We start from the raw sequence: 27,457 nt of genomic DNA, 5'->3' as shown, positions 1-27,457 counted from the left end.
AAATATCTCAGTCTGAATATTGTGTTGATGAGCGTGGAAATTTTTTTTGTTTTCCTCAGCAACAACTTTCTAGTTGGGCTTTTGAGCACAAGCTGAGCACAAGGCTTTTGAGCACATAACATAAAAAGTTATATATTTTTATTTTAACAACTATACAGCCCCTTGCAATATGAATGACTTATCTGAGGTCGAGACTTTTTATTTACATTCTTCTTATTATTCAAAGTATGTCTTGAGGGTGAACGGTTTGCCAGTAATTTGTGGTTCGTGCTGTTAGCTACGCACCCTATGTAAAGAATTAAGTACGTATATCCTAAATCACAATGAACTCTTGACGGATAGATAATAATATTAATTATTATTATTCTATTATTCTCAAGGGAATAACAGAATAACAATATAAAGAAAATGTAGTAAGTATATTAGTATTTGTGTTAGATTGAATTGTATATGTGAAGTAAAATTTAATTGTCTTTAGAACGAACGCCATTAAATTCAAAGGAAATTTTCTCGTTAATGACAGCATCATCAAAAGTAGAAATTTATGGAAACGATTCTGATTTTAGTTTTAACAAGCATATTGAGAATTACGTAAATTACAAAATTCTTACGCGCATATCAGGAAGATTTATTTATTAACGATAATATCAGTCAATTTCAGTCTAATGTAATTTATGAATACTAATTTTTATTTATAACTTGAGCGACGGAATTTATTTTTTTCCATACATACCATTGCCATTCCACAAAAAAGCCATTCCATTGGCTTTTTTATATACATACGCGTCAGTCTCAAATCCCACGAAGCAGCTCAACTTTTGTTAAAAAACATGCCAGCAGAGCTTCATTAAAGGTGCTAATGAACTAGTTTTTTAGCTTTAGATGTCACTCTCGTCCAATGGTTAATGGGTTAAGTTTAATAGAAGAGCCGACTTTTCACTATAAATAAGAGAACTTTTACTTGCTCTCGCTTTTCTTCTTGAGTAATTTAAAACCTGAATAGATTCGCTAGAGAAAGTTAATCACTCCCCCCCCCCGTTTTTACCTTTTTTAATTAGTGATAATTCATCTCGGATTTTTTTTTTCAATTAGGTCACGTATGAAATTTTTCAAATTACTCACTTCAGATAATTGGTTTCTTTTATTGTTTATTATTAATATGAAATTCATTTTAATATCAAAGTTCAAAGACATTTATTACGACACACGTGTTAAAATAATTGAGAAAAATAGCAAAATATATCAAACGCTCGTTAGAAAGAAGAGAACTTTTGTTCGTAACGACAAAATGAATTTTTCGCTTGTATAATATATAATGATGGCTGTTATTATTCTACTCGATCTTTGTTCTTCATTTTTTATTCTGTTTAACTGTATTTATGGCGATGAAGATGCTACAGATTTTTGAGATCGGAGATGCAAAAATTAATTTTTCCACCTCAAAGACTTGAAACATGTTTCTCTTAGCGTGAATGCACCTGTTGACTTTTTTTTTAAAAAACGAAAAATTCAGATAATTTACAGAGTGGAAAATGAACTGCGTTTATTCCCTTTTATTCCCCTGACATAAAATTTATTTCTTTCAAACATGATATAATGTTATGACTTTCAAATTTTGCGGTACCAATTTTTTCTATAGAGTGTGTATGTTACTGCCAAAGAACGAAGTTGGCCACTTCGGTGAACTGGAAGGTCCAGTTGATCCAGCCAATGTCCGAATTTCGGGTTTTCGCTGGGCTTTGGCCGGCCCCTATATGTTTATACCTATATATGAATCACTAAAATAGCAATATTCCCTTTGATCGCTAGTGTTGCCATAGCTAACCATAATTATTATGGTTAGCTATGGCTATATGGTTATAAATGACCATAATTGTCACAAAAAAAAAAAAAAAAAAAATACGCCAACGTGACTATGATACCGAATCATACGGATATATATATATAGGCATATATAGAGATCAATATATGGGGGCCGGCCAAAGCCCGCATTAAGGACATTGGTCGGGTCAACTTGTCCGGCTAGTTTCCAGCAGTATCCAGTCCGTTAGGGCAATGAGCCGATATTGCCATAATATGGCGATGTGGCCTGGATATCTTTCGGTTTGACGGGCCGGGCAGTTCACGAACTGGTCAACTTCGGGCTTTGGTAGTCACGTGTATATATATATATACAAAAAAGAATTATTTTAAGAAAAAGGAAAAAAAAATTTGAATTTTTTGTGAATGAAATAGAACCTATATATATATATATATATATATATCCGGCCATTTCCCAAATTTGCGGATTTCGTTAAATATTGACCCGGAAAATGTCCGAATTTCGGACACTAGCCGGCCAGTTTGCGACGTGGCCGGCGATGCTTGGCCAAAGTCCGATAACCAAAGATATAATTCGGAATCATTGTGAAGTTGGTGTATTTTTTCGTGGTAATTATGACCACGTTAATTATGGCAACCCATCAAACCGCAGTGACAATGCGGTAAATATTTTTTTGTCTAAAATTTGGCAGAAAAAAAAGTATATCTTTGTATAATTACTATTATAGTTTTTCTCTCAAATTTAACTTTTTTTCTCTCTCGTCACATGAAGCTAATCCAATACAGCTTTATGTAGACAGGTATCATACATTGGTGATTAAAAAAACGGATTTATCTCCTACCGGACTGTCTAACATCAGCCCATTGAGCTTTGGCAGGAGATCTCCGGCCACTTCGCGAAATGGCCGGAAAAAATTTGAATAATTTCTGACATTTGGACTTTGGCCGATAATCTTGGCCAGTTCGTAAAGTGGTTGGACCCGTCCTGAATTGGCCGAACTTCGGGCTTTGTGGCAGCAATATATGAATAGATTTTTTTCACAAATTCTGAAATTGTGTTTCATTTATTGCAAATTTGTTTCTCTCACTTAGGGGCCGTTCAAGTATTACGTAAGCAAATTTTTAGCCATTTTTGACCCCCCTCCCCCTCTTATCAGCAAAATTTCGTCATCAGCTCTGTCCCTCTGAATCCTAACTCATATTTTCATAAAGGGTGGTTGATAACGTAAGGACTATCCAAACCCCCCCCCCCTCCCCCCTTGTCATCAAAAGTCAACAAATCGGAAACCCCCTCCCCCTCCCATCGATGATGACGTAATACTTGAACGGCCCCTTATTGCAAATTTGTTTCTTTCATTTATTGCAAATTTGTTTCTTTCATTTATTGCAAATTTGTTTCTTTCATTTATTGCAAATTTGTTTCTTTCATTTATTGCAAATTTGTTTCTTTCATTTATTGCAAATTTATTTCTTTCATTTATTGCAAATTTATTTCTTTCATTTATTGCAAATTTATTTCTTCTAGAATTGTTCCATTTACTCCAGAATTTTTTCACTTATTTTAGAATTATTTCTTTCATTACTGCCAGGATTAATTTTCTTCAATGTTTTCAATCATTTCTGACATTGATCGGTGGGCCACGACAGAAAAATTCGAGGGCGAAATGCAGCCTGCGGACCATGCGTTGAAAACACCTCCCAAAGAGAGACAGAAATGCCAAATAATAATTTCATGAATTATTTTTATGCCTCTCAACAGTTATTAAATGAACATTTGAAGTATATAAATTTATATCTTTCATCTGGGTTGGTTTTTAATGACATTAATGCATGATAACCATCTTCCTAAGCATGAAATATTTATTACCTATATTAAAAGTATCATTTTATCAGATCAGTTTGAAGTTATCATAAAAAAAATACCCTTCCACTCGAACTATATAAGTGATCATTAAAATACAAAATTATTAAATAAATTTCAACGCACTGATATGTTTATATTAAAAACATATGAAATCAGATACGGATAGGATAAAAGCAGTGCAAAACCCACGTGTCTCATTAAACTTTGAATAGGAAACGCCGAGTAATCTAGCGTATTTTTCTCGAAACGATGGCCCGTTTCAAATCCCGGAATTAAAAATTTACTGACATTACCACGCTGGTAAAGATTGAGATCGGAAGGCGTGTGGGTGTACATAGGTAATAATAATTTAAACGAATGTGTGGATCGTGCTTCGGTGTCGAATGCATTAGAAAGGGAATGTCAATTAACATATTTCCCCCATTGTTTCTCTTTCGTGCTTTTAGAGCTCCTGAAACTTTTATGTATCGCCTGGAAAAGGAATTTGTTTCCGAGCTCCGTGGGAGGCCCGAGAGAAAGATACGTCTCTCTCTCTCTCAAGTATTTTCTTCTCTCGGTCTATATAATCCGTGTAAAACTACATCAATATTCGATGGCGAAGATTAACCGTTTTGTTGCTCACACACACACGCCTCTTTTAATTAACTTTACTGTTCCCCGATCGTCGACAACTTATCGGTTTTACGAAGAAGAGAACTTTCCTTGCTTTGTTATTACTGAGCATTAATTATTTTTCCATGCCTACGTGTTTAACGTGTTAAAGTAGAGGATGGAATGGATTTACAAGCGGTTATAAAAGTGTGGATAAGCGGTACTTCAGTTTAATACCCTTTGAAAAATGTGTTCTGGTATAAAAAGAAACTATAAATAAAGAATTTATTGATCGAAATGAGATTCCTTTTATAATTTGATTTCGAAAATTAGGTTTGAAATACTTATTAATGTGAGAGTTGTGTTTTTTTTAGGTAGTTTTAAATTTCTAGACAGCCACTCAACACTGAATTTGCAATTACAAACAATTCAGTTCACTTGTAATTTCGAAAAAAAAAGGTGTCAGCACGTGAAACACGAGTTATACGCACACCTCAGACATCCATGTTTTGTTAAGGGAATGATTTTATAACAATTTCCAGCATGTAACCAATCTATCAGAAGTTTCTGTAGAGCAGTGAGATGCTTATCCAGGAGGTCCTTTAAGAGGTTTTAGCAGGTCCATATGATGTGTGATGAGAAAATAATGAAATTATCGTTCTCACATATTAAATATATGTTAATATGTTTATTAAGAGGTTGGAGAGGTAGAAGATATGACTTAGTTTTTTGATGTCCCATAAATACGTAAATGTTTTGGAAAATTTATAAAAATTGCAGGAATTGCTAGATTCCAATGAATTCCGTTTGTGAAAAAGTTATTCTGACGAAGGGGCTTTTTTTGCATTTTTTGCACTAGGAATATGTAAATCAGGATCCTATAAAATGTTGGATTCATGATTAACAGCTCATATCTGAATTTTTCTGTTACAGGCGTTCACCTAAGATTTTGATTGGGGTGAAGTAACTCACCTCAGCTACGAATCATTGGTTGAAGCTTCAAACACGTTTTGTACACGGAAGATGTTTAAGAAAGGTTCAGGTCCAATTATCCTAGTGGACTATCAGGCAGCACCCTCTGTCGACAAAAATAGGAACGTTTTTCATGGAAAAAAAATCCTTCGTGCGAATAATTTTCTACAAACCGCATTAGTATCTTCAATTTTTTTTTCAATTTTTAAAATATTTACGAATTTATGGGACACCCTGTATTATTCTGAAAATGGGTTGATGGATTTCATGTTATCGGCACAAAAGGTCCGTGGAACAAAAAACGCTAAGGACCGCTACTGTAGAGGATTGTTTATGATCTGCATGTGAAGCCTTACGGTGTTAGTATTAGTACAGTCTCATCGTTACACTTAAAAACTCCGTTATAAAGAAAATCCTTTTAATATAGGAATTTTTAAATAAAATTATAAAGTTTGTTTATTGCGCAGCGATTTTCAATTACTTTTAGGCGTGAACCCTTCTCTTTCCAGGAAATCTTGATATATGTCATGTAGAGAATCGGCCCTACCCAGTTATACCAGCCATTCAACAGTGAAAATATTTTTTAAAAATAGAGGCCATTCTATCCAGTACTAGTAAAGGTAATGATATAGCAGTGCCATCTACTGGACTGCAAAAGAAATTTCGTTAAGTGGAAGTAAAAGGAAGTTCGTTGATTGGAGACTCAACTGTATTCGGGTCGGCAAAATTTGAGGAGCAGCAAATTTGAAGATAGCGAGAATTTGAAGACAGTGGAGCAGAAGTGAGATAATTTAACAAACATGTTTCTGAGGTTTCGTTGGGCATTGAGGCTGTTAAATATTTGCCTTCACTGGGCCGTAAGAGACCCTATATTGGGGTATGAAAGTTGCAATTATTAATTTTATAATGGTAAAATAAATTATGTTCTGAGAATAAATTTATGAGTTTTTTTGTAAAATCATATTCGTTACAGGGCATGTCCGAACCGGCACCGGCACCGCTAAGACGCTCGACGAGACTGCCAATCAGGCGCCGATACACGGAGATATCTACCTCGTCGAAGCCAGAAGATAGCGAACCATCTGCCGCCGGACCAGTTAATCCGAAGCTGACAACCTCCGTGAATAGAAAATCTGGAAAATGGGAAAAGAGGCAGAGGCCCACTAACTAGACCACAGGGAAAAGAGACACAGTGCCCAATAAAAGGGTTGAGAGGCCCACACGACATAACAGCCGAGTGCCCATGATCCGCTTAGTCTACACGGCGAAAAGTGAAAAGAGCCTAAAGGCCCACTAGCTGGACAAGAAAACAGGCCAAGAGCCCCCAACATTATATTATTGTCTTATTATTATTTTCTTATTATCATTTTCTTATTATTATTTTATTATTATTATTTTATTATTATTATTTTATATTTTCTTTTTATTATTTTCTTTTTATTATTTTATTATTTTCTTATTATTATTTTCTTTTTATTATTTTATTATTTTCTTATTATTATTTTATTATTTTATTATTTTCTTATTATTATTTTATTATTTTATTATTTTCTTATTATTATTTTATTTTCTTATTATTATTTTATTATTTTATTATTATTATTTTATTATTATTATTTTATTATTTTATTATTATTATTTTATTATTTTATTATTATTATTTTATTATTATTATTTTATTATTATTATTTTATTATTTTATTATTATTATTTTATTATTTTATTATTTTCTTATTATTATTTTCTTATTATTATTTTATTATTTTCTTATTTTATTATTTTCTTATTTTCTTATTATTATTTTATTATTTTCTTTTTCTTCTCTTCGTGTTCTCCCTCTTATCCGGCCGGACCGCAAGCCGGAGTTTTCCCGGCACGACTGCGCCCTCCAGGGTACAGAGCTTACATAACTGGCGCGATACAGCCTGGTCGTGTTCGGTTCGTTTAGTTTCTTACAGTTTAGTCTGTGTAAAATAAACTATCAGTTTTTATTAAATACTGTGTCTGATTTATAGTTATAACATTGAGTTTTCTGTATTAATCAACACAACATACGGATAAGAATCCAATTTATACAAACAAAATATTCTGCTTATCCAATCTGAAATGAAATTTTAATGTTATTCTAACATTTCCCCCCCTCAGTTTTCAATGAATTTTTTTCCACTGAAATTTCATCGTTTACGTCGAAATCCCATATAATAAATACACGAAACTGAATTTGAAGCCACAAAATTCATGTTTATCTTTCGACTTTTTCCTGCATATGATATATCCTTAGGGGGACTGTTTACAGATATATTTCCACTGAGAATGATCGAGATTTTTCGGGAATTCGTACGGAACTTCCCGAGGCCCAAATAAACAGATGTTAACATTGAATGATGTAATTGCTCTAAGTTTGTATGTATACTTATCGAAGTCATAAATAAAGAAGTTTGGTCAATTTATTATGTGATATTAATAAATAGTCACATAATAAATTGGATTTCTATTCCATGGGGAGAAATGTTATTAGTGGGGCTAGGATTTTTATGCCCTAAAAACTCCAAAAAATGCATTTATGCCCTTAAAAAACTGTAAATATGCCCTATAAAAAGAAAAATATGTCCTAAAATTTTTTTAAATCCTATATCTCAGATGTGCCAAACACGTACAGAAATTTTTTAAAGTAAAAAGAAAAAGGGGGAAAAAAAAGACTTGTTTTCCCTTGTCCTCCAGTCATTGAAGACCGCCCCTGTCGTGGTTAAGTGGGCATAGTGACGGACTCGCACACGGGTTCGAACCCCAGCTGAAGTTGGTTTTCTGTGGTTCCAAACTTCGAACCGCGAATGCGAACCGATCTCCCCGTTAAAAGTCTCGCCACAGAGAGCAACAGGCTTACAACGGCAAATCTTCATTCACGATACTTCACTCACGTAGTTCGAGAAATAAGTAGAAGGTGGCAGAATTATAACAAAAGCATTACACAGAAACTAAGCTTCACGCTAGGTTCACAACACGGACATACAGATTCCAACATGTACCAATTCCTTAGAAGTTGCGCAGAGGAATATGGACGAGGTGCATATATATATGGTTTAGTAGTAGTAGTCATTGAAGACCTCATTTATGTTTTTCGGTGTTCATGTGCTGCAGCACACTGAATTTCTTTTCTGCAGCAACTTTAGTATCGCACATTAGCAAAACATAGTTTCATCTGTACAGAACGCTTTCTCACCATATTTAAATTATTACTTCGGCTATAAATTGGAGCGAACGAATTGTAATGAAACTTATTACTTTGAGGCTGTAAAATATTTGCCTTCACTGGATCGTATGAGATCCTATATTGGGGTATGAAAGTTGCAATTATTAATTTTATAATGGTAAAAGAAATGATGTTCTGAGAATAAATTTATGAATTTTTGTAAAATCATATTCAATTACACGGCATGGCCCCCCTGCCAACTTTCGAAGCTTTGAGGTGGTACCGTCAGACAGGTGTGGATGCGTAAGTTCCATTTATTTAGTCGTTCGCTTCACTTTAGGCATATTGAAAATTCGATTTCACAATAATACACGAATCATTCACAATCGCTACATAAATTATTTACAGTTACCATATGAGTAACTCCGGAAGAATTTGAAAATATTGAGGCCTTATGTCCCTTTTATCCAGACCTGCTTGATCAGATGCATTGATGGTAATCTCATCGAGCCAAAATTTCCCTCAAAAATTTATTTCTCTTTTGTGTAAGTTCACCCTCACAAATTCGGAATAATGTGCTGCCATCTATAAACAAAAATATCCAGCCGAGTATTCAGCTTTAGAAAAGCATTGCACAACATAAAAAAAAGCAATAATTCTTCTTTACTTGATAAAAACTTTCAAAATTTCCCTCAAACGCTAGAAAATTTCCCCCATGGACCAGTATTAGCCAGTTTTCTCCATGAGTTACCACGAAGAAAGAGCTGTTGTCGGAGGCGGGAACCGAAAAAAACCTATCTAAAAAATTTACTTTTAATCGAAAACTCTCCTAAATATGTGCAAAATATGCTCTATCACGTAAAAATAGCGAAATATACTCAAAAATAAATAAAATATGCATAGACAGAAATCCGAGCCCTAGTTATTAGTATTGGCTATATAAGCAAAATCATGCTGTGATTCTGCCATCTTATTTGATGTCAAATAAAATGAGAAAGAAAATGAATGTATATACCACAGAAATTCGCCTTGTTCTTATTTTACGGAATATCTGCAATTTAACAAGTTTGGTGCATATGCAACTTTTGTCTTTCACACGATTTACACGGACCCAACCAAGTCCTAGGCGTGACCTGTCACCTATGGAGCTGTCAATTCCTGAATTCTTAAGTACCCGGCATTAGCATGTGTTTTGAAACTTCGATGCATCACTTCTCTATCAGGAAAATACCATTTTTTTAAGGTGGATTTTTTTTTTCCAGGAAATTTTCCAAGTATTTTTGCTCCCTGAAGACGAGAACTTCCTCTCTTGAAAATTCTAGGAAATTTTTCTCATGCTTCGGATTTTTCGATGTGTTGTTTTGACATCACACGTTTACCCTTTCCCATCTATTCACATATTTTCAGTGGGTAGAGAAGCTATGGCATATGTTGCGAGGGTATTCATTCTACTACTTTCACAGAATATATTTCTCAGTATCACTAACAGGCTTAGGATTTCTATGAACATATTTTTCAATGGTTTTGCGTATTTCGCTTATTTTCACACGATGGAGCATTTTTCATGATTCTTGATTGATCTCTTCATGATTTTTTCAGTAATTTAAGACATTTTTTTCAGGATTTTAAGGTATTTTTCACGATTTTTAGAATTGAATGCATATTTTCATATTTTGCAGCATTATTTTGCATATTTCAGCAGAACGGTGAAGAGGGATTTTTTTCCCCTTCTCAAGCTCTCTATTCCCTAGCTTCATTTTCTCCACAGTTGGTTGTTTTTTCGGCGATATTAGCAGTAATTGTCAATTTTAATTACCTTTGGCATCGTTTTTGGCAATGATTGTCTATCTTTCGGTGACATTAGCAACAATTGGCAATTTTATTTATTTACCTCTGGCATCATTTCTGACAATGATTGGCGATTTCCCTTATTTTTCTTGTAGGAGTGTAACATTTTTAGATTTCTTAGGGGGGAAAAATGCATTTTTTTATGGAGGATATTCTGCTGGTTTTTAGGTCATAAAAGTCCTAGCCCAAGTAATAAGAAATACTTGAGATCGATTCTACCGAGTTGATTGGGAATTTTCTGTTGAATCAGTAATGAATGAACGCAGATGAAATTCATCTCAACAATTTCAGTATCATATAAAATTATTTATTAATTTGGATCATATAAAATTATTTATTAATTTGGATCATATAAAATTATTTATTAATTTGGATCATATAAAATTATTTATTAATTTGGATCATATAAAATTATTTATTAATTTGGATCATATAAAATTATCTTCATTGTTTATCATTCAATCTATACATATTGGTACTAATGTATATCAGTCTAAATGCCGATGTTAAGTTACAGCGCACCAACTTATTCATCCACAGAAAAAATAATTCATTAATAAAGAAATGTACAGTAAGAGATGTCTACTTCATAGTTAGAATGAATACGTATTTCTTATATTTCAGTAATGAAAATTCCTATTTTCTGAATTGGGATTAATTAACTATTTATTATTTTGCCTCTTTTCATTTTGACTCGTTAGTTAATATCGATAAATAATCGATTGGCATGTTAATATCTGAATGAACCTATTTATAGCATGAGTTAGGTTCTTAATAAAACTAAATCTTCTCGAAATTGTACAAGGTAGATAATGCATCTCAAGAACACATATATCTAAGCCATTACAAAAAATTATAGCAAGACAGATTTTATGGGTTAAATGTAAACGAGAGAACGCCTTAATTCTCCACTCAATCGATAACTATACAATTTCCGAGGTTTTTCATTTTATGTCCGGCATAATTATTTCTGCTGAGCTTAATTGGCATATTCATGTACGAACAAAAATGTTGCAATGTCGGCAAAAACCTAAAACTAGTGATCTGTGACAATTTTGCAATCAAATTTATATTATTCTATAGGCCGTAGAAAGAAATTTATTTATGAAAGGGGTGGACCTTAAACTGATGACCGTTGAAATTTTTCGCGTGATTCTATATACACAGTAGAGTGATATTATTGTAGACCCCTTCCATTTTTTACATCGACTACGTGTAGCTTACATCTGTTGCCGTATCCCAAGATGATGGTCCGAGAACAAGGCTCTGCAACCACTGCTGGAAGAATATAGTGAAGAGCTGGACGCAAACCTTACTTCACATCTGACAGAGATATCAAAGCGGCTGGAATAGACAACAGATCTGGACAAAGCTATTGTTTGGGTATTATAAAAATTTTGGCCTGACATGCATTTTTCCCCAGTTTTATTTCCGCTTGTTGCTTTTTTCATGTTTCTATTATAGGACTTGAATGTCAGAGACTAGTCTAATATCCAATCTCTCTATTTGATAAAATTAATTTATTTATTAAGAATAATTTCTGAACTAAATTCTCAATAACCATCATCTTAATAGTGATATTTCAGCTGAAAAAATGAATATTTTCTAACATTATCCTTTTAAGTCGGCTTAAGAACGGTGCCCGAACCCCCTGGGGGGCACGGGAAAGCATTTTTAAGGACTCGAGATGGAGAATTTTTATTTATTTTTTTTAATATGCTGACTGATTATTCAGGAAAATTCTAATTCATTTTTTTATCTTTCGCTAGCAGATATGAGTTGCGTAAAATTGAATGTTCCCAGCTTGAAGGAATTTAGGGGACACACTTTTAATACAATTTTCAGATGCTTTTGCAAAATTAATTTTACGAATCATTGTAATTCAGTAAAACATGATTGCACTGGGCTCGGTAGCCCAGATAAGATACTCGCCTAAAGTATCAAAGGCTGTTTAGAGGTGTCGCGAGTTCGATACCCGGTTCGTCCTTTTCAGAAACTTTCCTTATGCGGAGGTACAATATATACATGACCACAGAGAAAACGATTGCTACGGGAGGTAGCAACCCCAACATCCAAGGGGTTAGCACACCAAACTGTCGGTGAGTATAAAAAAAAGGCTGCCGTTCGGAATAAGCAATGAATTGTAGGCCCCGGTCTAATGAGCCCTCGTGTGTAGAAAATGACCGTGTTGCGACAAAAATGATCAAATGATGATTTCATTGAGATGCGAACGAGCGTACGTATTCAAATTGAATTTTCAAAATTCTGATTAGCTTTGTAAACACTTCTATAATTCACTACCAACTACTCTTGCAAAATGAGGTTTTCGCCATTTTTGCGGTTAGCCCCCCCCCCCTCCTCAAAGAAACAACAGCAATTTCAAAATATTATATCATATTATATTATTATATTATATTTTGATAATATTATATATATTATCAATCGCAAACTCGACACATAAGTAATTTCAATTTTGCGGCGTTGACACTCCTATTGCAATTTTTTTTAAATAAATTAATTTTGCAATCATCATTCAAGTTTAGAAATTTCATAAAAATTAATTAGTGGATAATTATTCAATTAATTGCAAAAAAACTGAGTTTCAATGAATAGACAACTCATTATTCATAGAGGTGCAGAATGGAAAAAAAGGTTAAGATTCACTGCTTTAGAAGAATTTACATTATCATACCACATACTAACACACACAATCACCGAGAATACTTCAATTTATTAATTTTTTTTCTTATTTTATAGTGTTGCTTAGAATAAATTCTTAAATTTTTAATTTTTATTTATAGCTTTAAATTAAATTGAGGTCCATTCCAGAAGGCAAAATGCAGGGTCTAGGACAATTCGTCGCGCTCAACTTGTCGCGCGACAATTCGTCGTGCTACAAACTCGTCGCGGTACAAATTTGTCGCAGAGTCAGTTCGTCGCGGTGCAAATTTGTCGCAGACTCATTTCGTCGCGGTACAAATTTGTCGCAGAGTCAGTTCGTCGCGGTACAAATTTGTCGCAGAATCAGTTCGTCGCGGTACGAATTTGTCGCAGAATCAGTTCGTCGCGGTACAAATTTGTCGCAGAGTCAGTACGCCGATCAAATAAATTTTCAAAATTCAGTTTTCATGGTATTCATGCCACACTTCCCGCTTTCTGGCGGGATCTCCATTTCTCGCAGCGAGGGGAGTTGGGGGAACACACCAAGATGATAAATTGCGATAAAATAAATTTTTCAAAATTAAATTTTCACCGTATAAGCCGCACTCCCGCTTTCTGGCGGGATCTCCATTTCTCGCAGCGAGGGGCGTTGGGGGAACACATGAAGATGATAAGTTATGATAAAATAAATTTTCAAAATTAAATTTTCACCGTATAAGCCGTACTCCCGCTTTCTGGTAGGATCTCCATTTCTCGCTGCGAGGGGCGTTGGGCAACACACCAAGATGATAAATTACGATAAAACAAATTTTCAAAATTCAATTTTCACGGTATAAGCCACACTCCCGCTTTCTGGCGGGATCTCCATTTCTCGCAGCGAGGGGTGTTGCGGGAACACACCAAGATGATAAATTAGGGTCAATGCCCATCCCAAAGCACAATTTGCCTAAGGGGTCATACAAGTATTACGTCAGGATCGGGGAGGGAGTTTTGGATTTGTTGACTTTTGATGGCGGGGGGGGGGGGGGGGGTTGAAGGTCGCTTACGTCATCAACCACCCCTTTTTTGAAGATATGAAATATTCTAAGCTGCTGGTGAAATTTTGCTGACAGGGGAGGGGATGGGGGTCAGTGTTTTGCTGATTTTTGCTGACGGGGGGGGGGGTAAAAAATGGCTGAAAATCTGCTTACGTAATACTTGAATGGCCCTAATTCACTATTGAATATGTATCTGCCATGTAGAGAATACATCTTTGAGGAATTTTTTACCGATAATATATCTAAGGCCAGCATTACACTATGAAAGTGTTCTAAAAGTCCTTTTATAAAACTTGAAAAATTCAACCAATAAGATTATCGGTTGCATTTGCTCGAATGTAACCTATGAACTTTATTGGTTGGATTTTTTGAGTTTTTAACTTGAGCAACTTATCCGGTGCAAATTAAATTTTGAAAATGTATGTGATCGCAATTTATCATCTCGGTGTGCGCCCCAACTCCCCTCGCTACGAGTAATGGAAATCCCGAGAGAAAGCGACAAGCGTGGCTTATCCGGTGAAAATGAAATATTAATTTAATTAAATTATTAATTATTTCAGGTTCTTGTGGAGATACTGTAGTGGTTAATGTTGGTGGGAGTCTCGATTCCACGTGGGACAGATACAAGTTTACACTTAAAGAGCGCCTCCGCTGTACTGTAATTTGGGGAATATCATAAACACCGACATTTTTTTACAGAATTTTAAAATTTTATCATAGAAAAAATGATTTTTTTAACATTTACAATAATTGAATAATAAAACATTAATGTCAATTGCAATTTTAATTTCGATGATTTTTTTCGAAATGACAAAAAAAAAAAAAAATTTAGTAAACTGTGTGCATTTCTTGATGGAAAAAAACTTTTCTTCATGTTTATTTTTTCACGTATGAGACAAAAAACCTACATACAGATCGCGTGACGAGTTGACTCTGTGATAAATTGACGTCCCGACGAATTGGTTACACGACAAATTGGCACTGCGACGAATTTGTATCGCGACGAATTGGCTCTGCGACGAATTTGTACCGCGACGAATTGGCACTGCGACAAATTGATGCGCGACAAGTTGAGTGCGACAAATTGACCGGCTAAGCAAAATGCACCATCTATTCGTTACCAAACAAAGAAAAGTCTCAATTACCAAACCTGGAGCATTGGCGACATCAACCCTGTATTATGTCAATACTGTACAAACCGTCGTCTATAGCCTCTACCATCCATTATCCTCTAAGTCATAGTTTCCCAACCTTTATTGTCCCATCGCCCCCTTCTTCAGAAATTGTTTTCTCCCAGCGTCCCCCAACGCAATCTAACCCGTAGCTCCTACCACCACCCTGGAACATTCCATCGCCCCCAGGGGGCGTTAACGCCCATGTTGGGAATCACTGCTCTAAGTCATGGTCTCCCAAACTTTTTGTTCCATCGCCCCCTTCTTCAGAAATGTTTTCCTCTTATCGCCCTCCAACTTAATTATCGCCCATAGGATCCTATGTTGAATAAGTAGGTTCTATCACCCCCTTGGACCATTCCATCGTCCACTTTGGGAAACACTGCTCTAAGTAAATCGAACTTCACAAAAAAGTTTCAAACGTCATTTTCTTTCCTGTAGATTTTTTTTCCTATTCCCATTTTCTGAATAAAGGGGAAAAACTTTCATTCTTCCTGATTCAAACCTAAACCGATAGATGGCAGGAGTGAAGTATTCAAGGTTTGATATATCGAATGTATGTTGGCGTGAGTGTTCTCTTTACTCCACCGGATGCCTTAAACCATCTCCTTGAGCAACGCTTGTTTGGATTTTTGATTATAACTTTTATAAGGGGGGAAAGAAAAAGAAGTAATCATTAGTGAGATAGAGATTCCAGGCAAAATATTATTTTTACCAGCGAAAGTGGATAAGTTTGGCGAAGAAGTATGCGTGAATGAGAAAAGGTAATTATGCGTTCATGCATTTTAAACTTTTACCGTTAAAGAATGTTGATCACTTTATTTTGGAAATCTTAAATTATTTTGTACGCAATTTCTTGAGCTGAATATTTGATCCTGTACGTAATATATTCAAATGAAATTACTATTCTTTTACACAAAGTTATATTGAAATAAATCTTATTAAAGAACAAACCGATCTTATAAAATCAATTGAATTATGATGAATTGAATTACGATGTGATTTTTTAAATTATTATACAGAGTACCAGAAATTATTACAATGTCTATCTTGATTATTTATAAAAAAGTTATCTTTCAATTTTTTTATCGAAAGTTATGGCTCTTTATTATTCGTGCAAAGAGCTTTTATTGAAGGAATTCGAAAAATCGCAAAGTTTTTCATGTAAGGGCCAGAGTCTATTGCTGCCAGAGTATTTGTGATTTTAGCTGGTATATTTTCAATTAAAGTCCGTTATAACGACAGCTCACAATCACGGGCACAATTGTCGTTATAACAGACTTGTGTTTAGTGAATTTCAATTCAATGCTCTCGCTCGGGTAATAAGTTGCAGAAAATTTCTGCTTCATCTGTATTATAATTGTTTTTTAGATGATTTCTCTTTCTAATGTTAGCGAATGTCAAGAAATTAATTTTTTTGCGCTCACACAGCGCAATTGATTCCTTGAAACATTTTCGCGTAGAATTCATATTCTGTGGAAAACCATTAAACCAACAATTAATATTGTAGATTTCGTGGTTTTACGGTAAAATCTTCCAACTGATCGAAAGAGCTTTAGCATGATTTGTTGTCCCGTACGGAAACGACTTTAAACAGTGAGGCGAGGTCAAAGATGTCTTGGCAATGAAAGGTGACCGTAACGAGTCTGTCATTCACTGAAATTAAGAAAAAGTCCAATAAAGTCGTTACATGACCCTCATGTATGTTAGGAAAGCCTGAGAACAGGAAGAGAAGTTGAAAATTATGACTTTGTGTTTGTCCATCCCTTTGTTAGAAGTAACTCAGAATGATGTTTACGAAGAATTTGTGCGATGATAAGTGGTATTATTTTATACCTGGGGCATAATTTTTCAGGTATAGAAAAAAAGGGGCGTTTATGAGATCGTGGGTTCGAACCCACGATGTAACTCGAAACTCGAAACACGACTAATGTAACTTTAACAGCTGCTATATAGTCTACAGCAGTGGTTCTCGACCTTTGGAAGCCCGCGGCCCGGTGTCATTTATTTTTGTAAGTGGAAGTCCCGGTCAAACACATGATTAACGGAACCTGAATGGGGAAAAGGAAACGGCACATCCGTCGCGGCCTGGTATGAATGATGTCACGGCCCAGTACCGGGCCGCGGCCCGGCGGTTGAGAAACACTGGTCTACAGTCACTAATATTTGCGTAAAATTTTTATTTCAATTTTTGATTTTATATTCGATGTGTTATTACATTTATATCATGATCAGGCATCATCGGTCTTTACTTTGGATGAGCGCAGGTGTCGGGGAGATATGATCGAAGTGTTGAAAATTTTCAACGGGATGAATAGGACGGACCATGAACTTTTAGTACACCGCCAATCGACTGCTTTTACAAGGCAGTGTATGCCAACAACATACACCAGTATCGATTGGTGAGGGACAATGCAAGGTTATGGTGTTGCAGGGAATTTTTCTCTAATATGGTTGTTAATAAATGGAATAGCTTACCCCCGGAGGTAGTAAATTCTAACACAATTGACACGTTCAGAAAGAAATACGATAAACATGTTGGGGTAAATCGAGAAGCTATCCATACTTAGAATAAGACAAACATAATATTCTTTATGGACATTGTCTTTGTACGGCAGAAGTAGAAGGGATGTTCAGTGATTTTCGGCGATGTTTTCTAAAAGAATATTATAATGTTTGACAGCCGTTTCTTCATTTCAGTTAATCTGTTAGAGTATAGCTAACTTCCGACAAGGACAATGGCTAAAATTCGCTAAAGCCAATAGCGCTTGGGCCGTGTTCGGTTTGATAGAAAGAAAGAGTATGATAACACAAAAGGCTTCCTCTTCAAATTTTTCCTATACGTGAAGAACGGTACCGTAGGGTCTATGCAATGGAAACAATTCATTGCCTATTTAACTTCAGTTATTATGCTGCTCATAGTGAAATTTTCCTGTACTTCTTAATGTTAATCAACATGTGTAATATTGCTTCGGTTTCAGAAAGTCACCTCGATTAATACCTCCCCTACCGATTTTTGAATTGTTGCTAATTATGCTAATTTAATTCCTCAATTTTCTTCTATATCCATTTCATTGAACTCTTCTCCATCCACCTACTTCGCTAACGCGACAACGTCTTTCATTATTGCTTTGACTGGCTCCGTAGAAATGGATGTGCACTTAGTCACACACAGCAGCCAAAAGTTCTTCCAACGCGAGATGACTGCTCCTATCGTTATTGCTTCCACACTAGACGGTGAAATTCATCCATGACTTTTAGAAGTTTCTTGCAGTTGCATGTTCTTCGATTGCTTGTGCAATCATCATTGAGTAATGTGTGTGTAGCGAGCAATAAATGTTCGCATAACATTCGATCAAGCAACTGAATGTTAGATGTAGAGTTGGAAGGCATATAGAGCACTAGAAAAAACTTCAAAAGTGGTTTTTGAAACGCTTCTTTAACACGTACAATTTATATTTTGTTCCAATACCAGAATTAGCACTGCAACGGCGTTTTACAGAAAACTTGGAAAAAGACCGCGAATACGAAAACCACAAATATGAAATCCGCGAATATAGGAGCTGACTGTATCACTATTGAAATTTATTTTTTCACTTTATCTTCAAAATTAGAGCCAATCTGACAAAACCAATGCTAGACTTCAAAATTAGAGCCAATCTGACAAAACCAATGCCAGATTCGGAATTGGCACCCCAAAATCACCCTTAAATCACTGAAACACATTTGGGAACGAAATCAGCGGTGACTAGTGAATCATCTGCAAATCACTCGTTATAGTGAAATTCTAGTTACGAACCGTACTCGTTATATCAGACTTTTACATATTGTATTAGCATTGTCGACCAAACTAGTTCACCAAATTGTTTATCTACCATCGAGAGAGCCTTTCTTTGAGATCATAGACAGGCAAGTTAACCTACGTAGGCATCGCTTCCAAATAAGAATACCAATGGCTAGAAGGGATTGTTTTTTCCACGGATATAGATGCCGTGTGGCAAGAATATGGAACAGTCTTCCATCAGAACTTGTATGTGCCTCCTACGCAAGATTTGCTTCCACTATTGGGGATTTCGACGTGGCTCCGTATGCGAAGTGCTTCCCGTACTGACTATTATTTTTTTTTTTTCTTCCAGTATAAGTGCATTTCATGCCTTCTGGGGTTATTATTATTGTAAATAAATAAATAAGAAGATAGCGTAACTATTTTTATCAATGGAATAATATTAAAACAAATATTTGATTCAATATCGTGTGGGAATATTTTGAAATAGGGAAAGAATACGACTAGTTATTTATAGATATCATTCCTTTTACACATAAGTGCTCTGCCTCCATCACTTCTGTATTTGGGTCACTTATTTATTAAAGAAAGAGAGTGTTGCATTAAGAGGGAATAGGCTATAATTCTCTCTCACGATTGTCTTATATTTCATGATTATGTCTTCGTGTATCGATTTCTCAACAATCTAAAGCAATAATCAATTATCAGCGTGATACACTATATAAAAACACGATGTAAGTTTTGCAATTTCCGAAATGCCAAGTATATTTTAGTATGATCAGACGATATCTCAGCTGAAAACTTTCACTGAATTTTTTCATTATGATAAAAATTATGAAATCGTTACAATGATGGACGTTATGAACTTGTTCTAGAAAACTAATTAAATTTAGTTAAAAGTTATTTGTATACCTCTAATATGAGTATTTTAAGCAGCTTATCTTCTTAGCACTATAGTTGTGATTTATTATATATTAATAATAATAATAATGATAATTATATACCAAATTCTTATCCCGTGTATTAATTTTGGTATTTCCGAAAAATAACTTCTTCTCTACAAAAATTCAAAAATATTTGATACTACCATTGAATAAAAGCGCTTTGAAAAATTAGAAAACAAAATAATTCATTACACAAAATATTTTAATGATATTATATATTTTAAATCCAACGGGGGAAAAGAAAAATCTTGAAAACCATTATTTTAATTATAAATATTTGAATAAAAATAATATGAAAGTTTTTCCATCGAAACAGAAAACATTGAATTTTTTTAACAAATAACCTCAAGGGACATTAAGATTTTGCTTACGGTTTAATAGATAAAATATTCAAAGTATTGTGCTGGAAACAAATTTACGCTTACACAGACATGCATTTATTGACTTCCCAATTTCATTTAAGAAATAATCCATTATTAAATTTTGTTTTGAATTAAAACATCAGTATAATTATGAATTAAATGTATTTTTTTACTCATTCCCTTTGATTAAAAAAAATTAACTTTCTATTTTTCAATAGTATTTTCAAAATATATGTGGCATGAGGTTTTGTATAAATGAAACTATACATATACAGGGAAATACATACAGGGTGAATCAAAATGTTTGTCCACAGGCCCATCTCTACAACCACTGAAAGATTTTTTGTGGGGGGGGGGGGTAGTATATATATATATATATTACCTTTATACCTTACATATTACCTTACATATTAAATTACCTTTTTATGTAGACTCTTTGTGCTAAAACTTCCAGTGAAATGAACATGCTCTGGAGAATATATATATATATATATATATTTCACGCTGGTTCTAGATTTCATTAAGTTGAAGATTTAACACACGAAGACTGTTAAAGTTAATTTCTTGATATTTTTTTTCGCATACACGACCCTCTCACAAAATTACCTCATTTTACGAAAGGGGCCATTCAAGTATTACGTCAGCATTGGAGGGGGGGGGGGTTGGATTTGCTGACTTTTGATGACGGGGGGGGGGAGTTGAAGGTTGCTTACGTCATTAACTACCCTTCTTTAAAGATATGAAATATTCTAAGCTGCTGACGAAATTTTGCGGACGGGGGGAAGGGGGGTCAGTTTTTGCCGACTTTTACTGACAGGGGGAGAGGGTCAAAAATGGCTAAGAATCTGCTGACGTAATACTTGAGTGGCCCCAAACTGCATGTTTGGCGGAGATTGGCCTAACTCATAGATTTGCATAGAGAATATACATACACGCGCACAGACAGGAAATCAATTTTTATGTACATGTATGCCTAGTTTTTCGTGGCATTGCGCTAACTGTGACCGAAATTTTGAACTATTTTTTATTTATAAAAAAAAAAACTCCAGGCCACGATAAGCATTCGAGTGCAAACCATACCTTTTTTGTGTCAATTGATTGCTTTTTAATTTGATAATTTTTAAAATGTGACCATACCTTTTTGGTTATCCTGCATTTTATATTATCATGAAATTATAAAGAAAATGATTACACGGTATTAATACGTTTATTAATCATTTCGCCAATTGTTATTATTTTTTATAAGTCCTTACAACAGCCGTATGCCCAGTTCCAGTTAAATGGAAAAAAAGATGAACATAGATTTTTAAATAGAATATAATAGCTTTGAATTTTTTCGAGCATTTATAATTCTAACTCTGACATTGACTAAATGACTCTCAGGACATATTTTGGCACAGCAAAGTTAGCATTGTTAATAATATCTTTTTTTATTGTGACGTAACGGTTCAAAACTATTACATGATCTGTATATCAGTAAAAACACACGTATGTTTGTGATATCTAGGACCTTTCAATTACTACCATGGCTTTTTTGACAGTCTTTTTTCCCCGATTTTAATTTCGTTCTATTACACGAGAGGAAACACTTCATACGAGCAAAATATCACTTCGCTTCATCTGCGAGGAACGAAACCCTATATTAGACGAAGTGCAGAATGTATAGGATAATAATAACACTATCGTTTTCGCGTATACGATAAGGCTGATACAATTTCTGTCAGAGAAGAGAAAAAATAGTAACGAAGTAAATAAATACACCAAAAGATCCGAGTGGCTCCCATATTTCCTAAAAAAAGAGAGAGAGAGAGAGGAAAGATCCAGTTGGCATGATATCAAGGGATTCCATGGTAGAGATGGTTATTTTCCAACCTTATTGCCTATAAATCGAAACAACACAGATGTACTCGTCCTTTGACGTTTCTTTTATTCATAAATTGTTTCTCGTCTTCAGATACGGATACAGATAAATTTTTATTTAGGTTTAGGTCTACTCCTGCCCCAAGTATATTATCGGGATTGTCAAATACCATCGGATAATAGAGCGTGAACTCTGATGTTCTCCGAATAACTGTTCTGAAATAAAAATAAAACTAGGAATAACATTTTCTTCCATGAAACCCCCCCCCCCCCCCTATAACCAGTGACTTGAGATTTTTTTGATGATGAGAAACAGTATAAAACTTATTAAATATCATGTAATTACTTGTCCCAAATTGTTTGCGCAACCGTTGACTTTAGAAACATACTTTTCAATTGCGAAAAGTTTTAAATGACGTGCGATTAAGCATAATGCCATAGATTGCTCAAGGGGTAGTGTATATGAAAAGTAGAAAAATAAACTTGAAATTATGTAGACCCTGTGTGCTAAAATTTCAAATTAGTAAAATACAAATGCGGCTGCGTGTGAGAAGTCAGTTATTTACAAAAAAATTCATTTCTTTAAATGCAAGATTAATAAAGATATTTGACTTTGAAGTTTTCATTTAGTTCAAAGTGATGATTAATGAAGTTCGTAAATGGTTATTAATGAAGTTCATAAATGGTTATTAATGAAGTTCATAAATGGTTATTAATGAAGTTCATAAATGGTTATTAATGAAGTTCATAAATGGTTATTAATGAAGTTCATAAATGGTTATTAATGAAGTTCATAAATGGTTATTAATGAAGTTCATAAATGGTTATTAATGAAGTTTATCATTTATATCATTTATCGCCAATGATTGTAGGTGTTCACAAATTGCAAAGTTGTAAAAATTCTGTAATTGTAAAAATAAATAGTCAAAAAATTTAAATGCTATTTGCTGTGAATAAAAATCGTTGAGTTCATTCTATTCCTAGTCTCTAAAAATGACGACTTTAGAGCCAATGAAAACTTGACAACTGAGTGAAAGTTGCCAAAATATATGATTTTATATACATTTACTATCCCGCTAAATACTGCATTAAGAGTATGGAATTTTTTTTGCAGGTGACAACATTTCAGAGAGCGGTTCTACATTTTCACAATTGAGAACACACGGGAACTGTACGAAAAGTTAATTTGTTTTTTTATATAGTACGATACTCAAACAAATTTTGAGATTTCAAGTAATTGCACGTCGTATCTGAAAACTTTATTTTAACTAAAAGGTATGTCTTTCTAAAGTTAACAATGTTCTTTGTCACTATTTTAATCAATTAAAACGTTAAAAAATCACAATTGAATAAAAACTACATGCCCTCCCCCCAATTGTTTTGAGCAGTGTGGGCTGCGGGGAAGTTAGGATAGGGCAGTCCGGCTCTACTTGGTCGGATTGACCCGTGACCCGGATTAATTTGAAATTCTGTTTAAATTCAGTATACTAAACGAGTTCTCCTGCCACAGGCACAGGATGGTTAGTGAGTGTTGTGGTTTTGCATTTTGAGTGTCTTTTGGCTATGTTATCTTTTATTATTTCTAATTTGAGTGGCTTGAAAGGTAAATTTTTTTTTGTAATACGAAAGGGGCTATTCAAGTATTACGTAAGCAGATTTTCAGTCATTTTTGACCCCCTCCCCCTGTTAGCGAAATTTCGTCAGCAGCTTAGAATATTTCATATCTTCAAAAAGGGGTGGTTGATAACGTAAGCAACCTACAAACCCCTCCCCCCCTTTTCATCAAAAGTCAACAAATCGGAACCCCCTTCCCCCCCCCCCTCGATGCTGATGTAATACTTGAATGACCCCAAATATGTTGTTTAAATCACATGCCGATTGATTTAATGAATATTAAGTTTGCGGTTTTACAACGTAATGTTTTAGAGATATTTTTAAAATGTTATGTTTCTCGCGGGTTTACCCCGAAAGCACGAGTTCCGTTGGAATGTTTCAATCGTTACGGATAAGGTGTGGGGGTGTTGTTGGCAGGTGCTGCTAATTACTTTTTCCAATCAGTAGTCAGGTGAAAATAATGGGACGATAGAATGAATGTTCTTTTCAGAGAATGTTCTGGATCTGACAGAGTGGGTGGAGATATTTTTTTGGCTGTCTCTCATTCGCTCCTCAAATCTAAGAAACCATATAAAATCCAGAACGAGAAGTTTATTTCATAAGAATCGGGTCCGATATAATGTTCCGACCACCTGGTTATATATTTTCCTGGAGAAGGAGCGGCGGTCCATGATCTGGTAAGGAAGAGGTCCAATATATGTGTATTGTGGATTAACTTAGCTAAAACCAATGAAAAAGAAGAATAGGTTTTTCCTTTAAGTAACCTTATTTTTAGTTTACAAAATGTTTTAATTCAAAATCTTCAGTTTCTCTAACCGTGTAATATCGAATTTCCAAAAAGATTTATTTACGTTCTGAGACTTCATGCAACCAAACAGTAGGTAACACATAATTTCTTAAGAAATTCGTCAATAAAATCTATCACATTCTCTAACAAGTTGGTGCCAGTTGCGCTTCCAGTAAATTTCCAATGGCGCGTGAGGACATCACCCGATGGATCTCCTTCTCAAGAGATCGATTTTCTTTGGCCCCATGACTACACCATCTGGGAATCTTCACTTTTCCGCTCAACTTACATCATTGAGTCTCTTGATTAGAATCCCAAAAAGAAAAAAAAATGCACGTAAACACACGCTTAAAAGCGTTCATTTTTAAAATAGTTGATAAAACAATCCTCTTAGGATTAATTTTTGGAGAAATTTCAGAAATCTGATATAGAAAAATCTTGAAATATTTAATCAAATACGTTTTTTCAAAAGATAATTCGGTTCATTTTCACAGGGTGTCTATATAATTGATATTGGCGTGTTTCAAGCTGTCTATACAGCCTTAACTACCCATTAGACATGTCAAACTTTCGAAATGTCTTAATGAAGGGATGGGAAAGAAATCGGAAGAAAAATAAAGAACTGTTCGGATTATGTCCTACTAGAGGGTGTTTTCATGCGAATCTTAGTACATGCTAGTTTTTTGCAAAAAATGTGGCAAAACTGCTTGAGCTTCATGGGAGGGTATTTGGACATCTAAAGCAGAATCAATTGAATCCTCTTTTCTTCACTGGCGTTGCTTTTTTGCTGGTGAAACTAATAGCTATCTTCTGGAGATTTTCTGTCTTTGAAGGGTGTTTGGAAATTTTTTCCCTCACATGACGAATGAAATTAAGACAGTGGTTCTTAACCATGGACCCCTGAGGGTTCTTGAAGAATTTCGGAGGGGGGGCTCATTATATTGATTGAGGAAACAATTAACTTATCGTTTTTACATAGTTATGGGATGAATATTATTCGGTAAAGAGACCAGCGGCCTTTTTTATAACACATTGGGGAGCCCTATGTCCTTCCTCTTATTGGCATAACACTAAAGGCTAAACCATTGGTTTGATCATTTCTGTCGAATCATGATAATTTTTCTCCACATTCCGAACGGTAGCGTTCGACATTTTGGCTCTTTTCGCTCTCACCGACAGGTTGGTGAGCTAACCATTCGAGTTTGGAACTCCCTGCGAAAGCAAGGGATGTTTTTGTGATGTTTACTTAATTACATAAAAACACATTATAGACACCCTGTATATATTCTAGATAAAAAAAAGACAATACAATTTCATATATTTAAAAAAAAAACCATTAAACCAGTTTATATTGGTGAAATGTAAATATATGTATACCCAGGGCAGTCATTTCAACTTTTTCCAGGGGGGGATGGTGTAAATATTTCCCAGGGGGGGGGGGGAAAGCACATGTACTCAATGTATATATATATACCATTTTTAGTGTAAGTACGAATCATGCTCAAAAAACTGCCTTGAAAATAAGTTTATGAAGAATGTTGAAGAATGTTATGAAGAAATTTTGAATTATTTACAATAATAATTTTTTTTCATCAGATTTATATAAATTTTTTCAGATTAATAATCTCACGATTCAAAGCAGAATTAAAATGACTCGATTTATGTTTTGTTTGTGTATTTTTTTCATCAGACTATTTTTTTTTGGCCATGCGGTTAATCAAAGTTATAGAATGGAGTTACCGAGAAAGTTATGATGCATATTTTCTAACAAGTTTCTTGGGCTATCGATTGGATCTGGTCTTAGTGGTGGCCAATAAAAGCAGTGGTCAGTGTAAATGATGCCTCGTGCTCTTTCAAATAACATTTTACACACAGCTCGCATTAACAATCACCTTCAGAGAAGCAAATACCCATAAATGAATAAATTTCGTCATAAAATATGCTTAGATACTCAGCTGAATCGATTTTGCTTATGTACAGTATTACTGACTCTTAATTATTCCGAACGAACCATAACGCGCCCTTCTGAGGCTTGCATAGTAGAAACATTGGTCAAATACAATATACCAGTGTTCACAAACCTTTTTCCAATTACGTAACGATGAGATTAAGTGGACAATTTCACGGACTGGCATAAACGGGAGAAATAATTTGAGAAGCGAATCGGTGAAGAAAAATGATGATAGAAGGAAAATGTCTTAACCTTGTAACTTATTACGTTTTATCACGTGAGAAACATCGTTGAGCCGAAGTCCCTGCTGCCACCTATCACATAAAACAAAACTTTATGTTATAATTCTTTCAAGTAAAACTTCCTGGTATGGTTTTAAATCGGCATGCAGCATGAAAACAAATAGTATACATGGTACGATACCATGCATTTTTTATTTTCATGCTACATATTGGTGTAAACTTCATGCGCCATAATACCGGTAAATATGTTTTTATGTTTACCACAAAATAATTTTGCGGCAAACAAAATTATAGTAACCGGTATTATGGTGCAAAAAATTTACATCAGTATGTAGCATGAAAATATACAATATGTGATATCATACCATGTAACTGTTAATTTTAAAGCTGCATACCGGTGTAAAACCAAACAGTCAATTTTACTTGAAGAATTTCCAACAAATAAAGTTTTTTCTCATTTAATAGATGGCAGTAGGGATCACATCGGAAAAAGTTTGTCTATTTCAATGAAAATATATGCGCATTTCTCTTATATACTGAACGGGAAAACGAACAGAATTCGAACTCATTCATGAATGTTTACGCTACATACTTTACTATTCAGTAGCAATTTATTCACAGAGCATCTATATCTGTATGTTAAAAACTATCCCGTGTTTTCATGTTTTTAATTCAGTTCCCGAGGAGGTGGGTCTGATAACTCCCGGGGGTGAAATGTACTTCCAGCGAGAATTCTCATTTCATCTCAAGTTTCGTC

The 27,457-nt window shown here is 34.5% G+C and overlaps 1 pseudogene across 1 annotated transcript in view; it reads left to right on the top strand.

Moving 5' to 3' along the window:
* The first annotated feature begins 15,740 nt into the window (after positions 1-15,740).
* Positions 15,741-27,457, top strand: part of LOC149087044 (uncharacterized) — an 84,129-nt pseudogene continuing 72,412 nt past the window's right edge. The window contains exon 1 of the transcript XR_016192568.1: positions 15,741-15,920. The product of XR_016192568.1 is annotated as an uncharacterized LOC149087044 (transcript). The remainder of the gene's footprint in view (positions 15,921-27,457) is intronic.

This window comes from Pholcus phalangioides, unplaced genomic scaffold (genome assembly GCF_987345545.1).
Source record: "Pholcus phalangioides strain wild (caught in Gottingen) unplaced genomic scaffold, Ppha-v1.0 ptg000004l_1, whole genome shotgun sequence".
In the NCBI taxonomy this organism is placed as follows: Eukaryota; Metazoa; Arthropoda; class Arachnida; order Araneae; family Pholcidae; genus Pholcus; species Pholcus phalangioides.
Note: the sequence above shows the minus strand (reverse complement) of the source record. Positions and strands in the feature narration are given on the sequence as shown.